At 34.8% G+C, this 8,140-nt stretch overlaps 1 pseudogene; it reads left to right on the top strand.

The window, feature by feature from the left end:
* Positions 1-751: 751 nt before the first annotated feature.
* LOC122428262 overlaps positions 752-8,140 on the top strand; it is a 33,050-nt pseudogene continuing 25,661 nt past the window's right edge.

Below are 8,140 nucleotides of genomic sequence, written 5' to 3'. Positions count from 1 at the left end.
TCAGCCTTTGGACAGTGTGAAAATTACCAGAGATAACCCAAACAATTTGCAATCCAATGAGATATTTAATTTTACTCTTGAAAAAGATGTCAGCTTCATTTTTCCACAAATAAGGAGGAGATAAAATTATCTTCTAGAGATCACAAAATACTTTGTTAAAGATTGTTTGCTTCCTATTTATGTCTTACCTGAATTAAAAGCAGATCATAACAATTTAAAACAGATTATATTCTTGCTTTCACTCATAAGGAATAATACCCTGTAAACTGAAGAGGATTCTTTATAATTTTAAGCTATGAGTGGTTTTCAGATTCAAGTGGTTCAAATTATTTGTTCAAATGGGCATTCAAGAAAACCAGAGAAGAAGATCTGACTCCCCTAAAAAAATTAGTCTGAAGTGAATATTCATCACATGATAATGGAATTTTTAAAATATTACCTAGAGATTATTATGGATTTGTCTTTAAACTTCTTTCTTTTGATATCCTCTAAAATAAATTTGAAAACTCTCATTCTTTTTCTAACTTATTTTATTGACTTAACTCTTTCTTCTCTTCAAAAGTTACATTGCATTTTAATCTTTTTCCCTTTTAAATTTTTTTTTAAATTTTTTTATTGCCCTGTGGTTGATTTGTCAAAGTTCAGCCCAACCTACTAAAAATTGATTGGGAAGGTCAAGGACAGATCATTGGATTGTGAATGTAATGCACTTGGCTTAGGCCCAGATTTTCTTTGAGCAAGAGAGTTAATCATGAAGGTTGCAAATGGCTTCTGTGTTCTTTTCATGCTGCATCTGTGGTTCTTTGACTCTGGAAGGACTGGGAAGGTACTTGTATGGCCTGTGGATTTTAGTCACTGGATTAATTTAGAAGTTATTCTGGAAGAACTCCATCTTCGTGGGCATGAGATAACCATCCTGGTACCCACACCAAGCTTTCTGCTGGATCATATAAAGATTCCCTTTAATGTGGAGATCCTCCAACTTTCAGTAACTAAGAAGCTTTCACAGAAGAGCTTGAATATGGTCTCTATACATTTGCTTTTGAAGTGCCAAAACTTCCATGGTGGGACTTCCAAGAAAAACTAACAAAAGTGATCAGCAGTTTATTAATATCAGACAAAAGAGCATGTGCCAATGCTGTCACAAATAAGGAGTTACTCAGCAGGCTGCGGACAACCAAGTTTGGTATCTGTATTGCTTACCCTTTAAGCTTCTGAGGAGAAATTGTGGCTGAACTCAATATCCCATGTATATACTCACACTGGTTCTCCTATAGGAATGTTATTGAAAGATTGTGTGCTGGCCTTCCTACTTCTTCTTCATAAGTTCCTGGCACCACATCAGGACTGACAGACAGCATGACTTTTATGCAGAAGCTGGAGAATCGGTTTTTATATGCAATGAGTGAAACGATGTATTCATATTATTTATTTCTGGAATGGGATGAGTATTACAGCAAGGTTTTAGGTAAGAGAAATGTGCATGCAATAAAAATACTCATTTCATATGTAAAGTGTAAATATCTGACTATGAAAACTTATAAAAAAGTACTTTTAAGAGAGAACACAAGCTCCTGTTGCTTAAATGTACTGAATGAAAAAATAATTTTATTTCTTCTCTCTTTTATTTGTTTTTTTTTTATGATTGAGTCCTGACAACGTATCAAAAAAGGAATATTCTGTATATTTATACATAAATTTTGCCTGATGCCAGTAAGTTTTTTTTTTTTTTTAAGAATTGGAAAACCCAAATCTGACAGTGTTCTTAATTTCTATAACCTCAGACTTCTCTCTTGTTTACTTCTTGTATGCAGTCAGTTGTTGCTTGTTTGTTTGTTTTTTTGATTAACCTGCTGTTTCTCAGGCTTCCTGTCTGCATAATATCAAGGTTCGGTTGGTTGACTTGGTTGCAGGGTTTGGTGTGTGGTGAGCAAGAAACTATACAATAAATGTAACTTTATTTCACCTGATCTTGTCTTCCAAAGAGGAAAAAAGGGAGATTTTTCTCTAAAGGACTTTTAAACTTGTTATTGTCTTGTTGTTCTATTCATAATTGCATTAGAGGTCAGCTAGTGAGTTTTGACCCTGACAGTTTTTTCTTCGTAACAAGTCTATTTACTTTCTTGGTTTGTTTTTTTTTTCCATGATTGATTTTTTTCTATTTAAAAAGGACCTACTTAATTGTGAAATGGATGACTTCATATTATCTATCTTTGAGGAAGCTGTACCCTACTTACTTTATTTAGTTAGATTTTTTAGATATAATTAACATGTAACATTGTATTAATTTCATGGATCTAGAAAAATTAATCAGTAATCAAACTACAAAAAAAAAAAAAAGGAAAATTTTATTTGAGCCAAAGTGAGGATTATAATCCGGGAGACTATCTTCCATAAAGGCAATCTTCCATTATCTTCTCTGATAAATTTTCTCTACATTAGAAGTCAAAATACAGTTGTGTAAGTTTTGAGACAAGGGGTTATATTAATACATCAAAGGGTTATATATCAAAGTAAGATACTGACAGTTTACATAGGCCAAGAAAGCAAGTAGTGGGTCATTGTGTGCCCCTAAGGAATTAAGGAAGGAATTTTATCTCCTGAGAGTTAACTGGTGGGCACCAGGAGGAAATTGTTTTTGTTGTGTTGGTGACTGAGTAGGCACACCTATGTCTTCTACTGTGTCTATTTAATCTGCAGTGCAGACACGCAATGCACACTAAAGGGTGGGTGGGATGTGACCCAAATGGCAGAGAAAATTTTATGCTAAATTTTTCTTGTCCTGCTTCAAAATAATTTACTTTTGTTTCAGGTGTATAGCACAATTATTTTATTTTATTTTATTTTAATTTTTTTCATTTATTTTTATTAGTTGGAGGCTAATTACTTTACAATGTTGTAGTGGTTTTTGCCATACATTGACATGAATCAGCCAGGGATAGGATGGGGAGGGAGGCGGGAGCGGGGATCCGGATGGGGAACACATGTAAATCCATAGCATAATGATTTTAAATTTGTACATACTGTAAATGAATATCACAAGAACTCTAGTTAACACTCATCACCATGCATAGTTACAAATTTTCTTATTTTGAAGTGAGAACTTTTACAATCTACTCTTTTATCACATTTGGTATACATAATACAGTCTTGTTAGCTATAGTCACCACAATGTATATCACATCCCCAGGACTTATTTTAGAACTATAAGTTGTATCTTTTCACCACTTTGACCTACCCATTGTGCCCACTTTCCAAACCTGGCATCTGGCAACCACCAACCTGTTCTCTGTTTCTATGAGTTCATTTTATTTATTTATTAGATTTCACTTTTTTTTTCTTTTTTCCATTTATTTTTATTAGTTGGAGGCTAATTAGTTTACAATATTGTAGTGGTTTTTGTCATACATTGACATGAATCAGCCATGGATTTACAAGTGATATCAAATAGTGATCATTTTTCTCTGTCTGACTTCACTTATCATGATTTCCTCAAGTTCTACTTATGTTGAGGCAAATCACAGGTCGTCCTTTTTCCTTGTAAAATAATAATATTCCATGGTATATGTATTCATAATTTTCTTATCCACTCACCCACTGAATAAAGTTTAGATTGTTTCCATATTTTGGCTACTGTAAATAATGCTACAAAGCTGAAATGAACATGGGAGTACTGTAGTGCTTTTATTTTTAAGGTTTTGAGGAATCCCCATACTGTTTTCTACAGTTTTGCACCGATTTACATTCCCACCAACAGTGCACAAGGGCTCCCCTTTCTCCATATCCTCTCCAGCGTTTGTTATCTCTTGCCTTTTTATCATAGTCGAACTAACAGCTGTGAGGTGATAGCTCACTGTATTTTTAATTTGCATTTCCTGATGAATATGAATGGTGAGCACTTGTTATGTACTTACCCATTTGAATATCTTCTTTGGAAAAATGTCTGTTCAGGTCTATAGAATATCTATGCTTTTGCTCAATGCCTAATTGAATTGTCATTTTTTGTACTAAATTGTATTAAGTTCCTTAGAGATTTTGGATGACAATCCTGCATGCAATATGTGGTTTGCAAATATTGTCCCTTGTTTCATAGGCTGCTTTCTCATTTTGTTGCTCATTTCTGTTGCTGTGTTAGTCTTTTTAGTTTGAAGTAGTCTCATTTGCTTATTGTTAATTTTATTGTTTATGCTTTTAGTGTGATATTTTAAAAATCCCAGATTCTAGAAACTTTATGGTTTCAGGTCTTATATTCATGTCTCTAATCCATTTCCAGTTAATTTTTTGGAGTAAGACTGGAGTCTAGTTTCATTCTTTTGTATGTGAATATCCATTTTTTTTAAGCAAAAATTATTTAAAACTGCCTTTTTCCACTGAGTATTTTTGACTCCGTTGTGAAATATTAGTTGATCACATGTGTATGGGTTTATTTCTGGGCTCTTGAATCTGCTCTATTGGTCCATGTGTCTGTTTTCAGAGCTATACCTTTTGTTTTGATTACAATATCTTTATAATATTGTTTGAAATGAGAAAGTGTTGTGCCTGTGGGGTGGTCTCTTTTCTGTGGCTATTTGGGGTTTTTTTCAGTTTCACATGAATTTTATTTTATCTTATTTATTTTATTTTTTTTTTTATATTGCTAATTCAAATATGGCTTCTTTTTTTCTTTACATTTATTTTTATTAGTTGGAGGCTAATTGCTTTACAATATTGTAGTGGTTTTTATCATACATTGACATGAATGAATTTAAAATTTTTTTTCTTTATTAGTATTTTTGATAGAAACATCTCTAATACCATATCATTACTACAAATTTAGTTTATTCCTAAAAAATTAATTTTCCATCACGGTTATGATCTCTTGTTTTATAGCTTCTCCCCTTTTCCTTTGTTATTTTTTTAAGTATCTATTTTAAATAAATGCAGAATTTGGGGGGAATTAATGATTTTCTAAATCTAATAGTGGTAATAATTTTACAACTTTATAAATATACCAAACACCACACTGTCATTTATTTAAAAGGAATTGATGGTATTTAAAATGTATCTTAATAAAACTGTCACAAAATGGTGTTAGAGCAACTGTCACAAAAATAACAAGATTATACTCATGGCTGACACCAATAAGGTAGTGAAATGAGATGCACATGAAGCAAGACACTGGATTTTCACTACCTTTGGCATTACCAGAATCAAACACCTAAATTACTGAGATTTGCTGATGATCTCTTATGCAGATAGATATTCCAGGCAGTTCAAAAATCCCTTATATTTTCTAATCAAACTTTGGCACCCATAGAACATCAAGGAAAATATTTTTAAAAAGCCATGTGGTGAGAAACCAGATCACTATGGTTTTCTAATATCAGTGATATTACCTACATATTTCAAAAGGACACCAAAACTCTGGCTAAGGTTCCCTATTACACAGTAATTGAACAGAATTTCAGAAATGAATCTCTGGTTTCAAATTAAGATAATAATTTAATTCAGTTCAATTCAGTCACTCGTTGTGTCCGACTCTTTGCGACCCCATGAACCACAGCATGCCAGGCCTCCCTGTCCATCACCAGTTCCCGGAGTTTAACCAAACCCATGTCCATTGAGTCGGTGATGCCATGCAACCATCTCATCCTCTGTTGTCCCCTTCTCCTCCTGCCCTCAATCTTTCCCACCATCAGGGTCTTTTCAAATGAGTCAGCTCTTCGCATGAGGTGGCCAAAGTATTGCAGTTTCAGCTTCAACATCAGTCCTTCCAGTGAATACCCAGAACTGATCTCCCTCAGGATGGACTGGTTGGATCTCCTTGCAGTCCAAGGGACTCTCAAGAGTCTTCTCCAACACCACAGTTCAAAAGCATCAATTCTTCGGCGCTCAGTTTTCTTTATAGTCCAACTCTCACATCCATACATGACTAGTGGAAAAACCATAGCCTTGACCAGACTACATGCTTCCATGTAATCTAACCTTATTTTGTTGTGCTTAAAGTTTGTTTGTTTGTTTTTAAATCTGAGGCATATACACAAATTACAGCTATCATGATGGAGAATAAGGGACTAGATATTCAAAAATATAACTTTGATTCACAGGATGCTTTGGCATTCTATTTCCTTATAATTAATGGATTTGGAAGATGCCTTGTCTAAGCCTGAAACTGAAAGCTCAGATTCTTGGAATACTTTTAAATAGTGATTCTTCTATTTAATATATAAACAGTTAAAAATCATAATAATGCAGTATAAGATTTATGTATTTCACTCTATACTATTCCCATAAATTATCATTTTTATTGATAATATTCTAGGTTGTAACTGAGTGTTGTTTTTTAAATTGTCAGGGACACCATTTTTTCTTTACCTTTAGTTACATATGATTTTCAATTCAGTCAGTTCAGTTCAGTCTCTCAGTCGTGTCTGACTCTTTGCGACCCCATGGACTGCAGCAAGCCAGGCCTCCTGGCCCATCACTGACTCCTGGAGTTTGCTCAAACTCATGTTCATAGAGTTGGTGATACCATCAAACCATTTCATCCTCTCTTGACCCCTTCTCCTCCTGCCTTCAATCTTGCCCAGCATCAGGGTCTTTTCTAATGAGTCAGTTCTTTGTATTGGAGTTTCAAAGTATTGGAGTTTCAGCTTCAGCATCAGTCTTTCCAATATATATTAAGGACTGATTTCCTTTAGAATGGACTGGTTTGATCTCCTTGAAGTCCAAGGAACTCCTAAGAGTCTTCTCCAACACCATAGTTCAAAAGCATCAATTCTTTGGTGCTCAGCTTTCTTTATAGTTCGAATCTCACATCCATGTGTGACTACTGGAACAACCATAGCTTCGACTAGATGGACAAAGTTGGCGAAGTAATGTCTCTGCTTTTTAATATGCTGTCTAAGTTGGTCATAACTTTTCTTCCAAGGAGCAAGAGTCTCTTTATTTCATGGCTGCAGTCACCATCTGCACTGATTTTGGAGCCTCACTAAAAAGTCTCTCACTGTTTCCATTGTTTCCCCATCTATTTGCCATGAAGTGATGGGACCAGATGCCATGATCTTAGTTTTCTGAATGTTGAGTTTTAAGCAAATCTTCATAATAATTCTTGAATTTCTAACAAAGTTACTTTAAAAATGTTTTATATAAGCAGTGGTCATTTAAATGATCCAGCAGATGTTGACAATCTGATCTCTGGTTCCTCTGCCTTTTCTAAAACCAGCTTGAATATCTGGAAGTTCATGGTTCATGTATTGCTGAAGTCTGATTTGGAGAATTTTGAGCATTACTTTACTAGAGTGTGAGAGGAGTGCAATTGTGTGGTAGTTTGAGCATTCTTTGGCATTGCCTTTCTTTGGGATTGGAATGAAAACTGGCCTTTTCCAGTCTTGTGGTCACTGCTGAGTTTTCCAAATTTGCTGGTGTATTGAGTGCAGCACTTTCACAGCATCATCTTTTAGGATTTGAAATAGCTCTACTGGAATTCCATCACCTCCACTAGCTTTGTTTGTAGTCATGCTTCCTAAGGCCCATGTGACTTCACATTCCAGGATGTCTGGCTCTAGGTGAGTGATCACACCGTCATGATTCTGGGTCATGAACATCTTTTCTGTACAATTCTTCTGTGTATACTTGCCACCTCTTCTTAATATCTTCTGCTTATGTTAGGTCCGTACCATTTCTGCCCTTCAATGAGCCCATCTTTTCATGAAATGTTCCCTTGGCATCTCTAATTTTCTTGAAGAGATCTCTAGTCTTTCCCACTCTATTATTTTCCTCAGTTTATTTTCACTGATTGCTGAGGAAAGCTTTCTTATCTCTCCTTGCTATTCTTTGGAACTCTGAATTCAAATGGTTATATCTTTCCTTTTCTCCTCTGCTTTTTGTGTCTCTTCTTTTCACAGCTATTTGTAAGGCCTCCTCAGACAGCCATTTTGCCTTTTTGCATTTCCTTTTCTTGGGGATGGTCTTGATCCCTGTCTCCTGTACAATGTCATGTACCTCTGTCCATAGTTCATCAGGCACTCTGTCTATCAGATCTAGTCCCTTAAATCTATTTCTCACTTCCACTGTATAATCATAAGGGATTTTATTTAGGTCATACCTGAATGGTCTAGTGGTTTTTCCTTCTTTCTTCAATTTCAGTCTGAATTTGGCA

This window comes from Cervus canadensis, chromosome 26, assembly GCF_019320065.1.
Source record: "Cervus canadensis isolate Bull #8, Minnesota chromosome 26, ASM1932006v1, whole genome shotgun sequence".
Classification (NCBI taxonomy): Eukaryota; Metazoa; Chordata; class Mammalia; order Artiodactyla; family Cervidae; genus Cervus; species Cervus canadensis.
Note: the sequence above shows the minus strand (reverse complement) of the source record. Positions and strands in the feature narration are given on the sequence as shown.